General features: G+C 62.0%; 1 pseudogene; it reads left to right on the top strand.

Annotated features, from left to right (window-relative positions):
• Positions 1–142, top strand: part of LOC104462712 — a 336-nt pseudogene extending 194 nt beyond the window's left edge.
• The last annotated feature ends 255 nt before the right edge of the window (positions 143–397 follow it).

The following is a 397-nucleotide window of genomic DNA, read 5'->3' as shown; positions in this document are numbered from 1 at the left end:
CACCAACAGCGGGCCACAGACAGAGTTTTACAGCTGCCTCATGGTGGCCTGTCCCGTCCTCATCCTCACCGAGAGCTCCATCCTGGCACTCCTGGCCATTGCCGTGGATCGGTACCTGCGGGTCAAGATCCCTGTCAGGTAGGAAAACGGGTCGGGAACGGCTCTGTGGTGGCTGCCGCTTGCAGGGGTTAAAATGGAGCAAGGATGCCCCAAACTCTTGGAGAAGCTCAGGGAGACAGGTTTTCCTTCACGCTGCTGCCCCGGGGAACATCTGGCCACAGCTGCAGTCGGGGCAGGCTGGGCTGGGAGGGGGTCCCGGAGCCTCTGGCAGCTTCACTTGTGGGTTCAGGGCGTCTGGGTGTGCAGGCAGAGATTGCATTGTGGCAGCCAGGGCAGC

Source organism: Pterocles gutturalis, unplaced genomic scaffold, assembly GCF_000699245.1.
Source record: "Pterocles gutturalis isolate BGI_N339 unplaced genomic scaffold, ASM69924v1 scaffold41427, whole genome shotgun sequence".
In the NCBI taxonomy this organism is placed as follows: domain Eukaryota; kingdom Metazoa; phylum Chordata; class Aves; order Pterocliformes; family Pteroclidae; genus Pterocles; species Pterocles gutturalis.
This window is presented reverse-complemented; position numbering and strand designations above follow the sequence as displayed.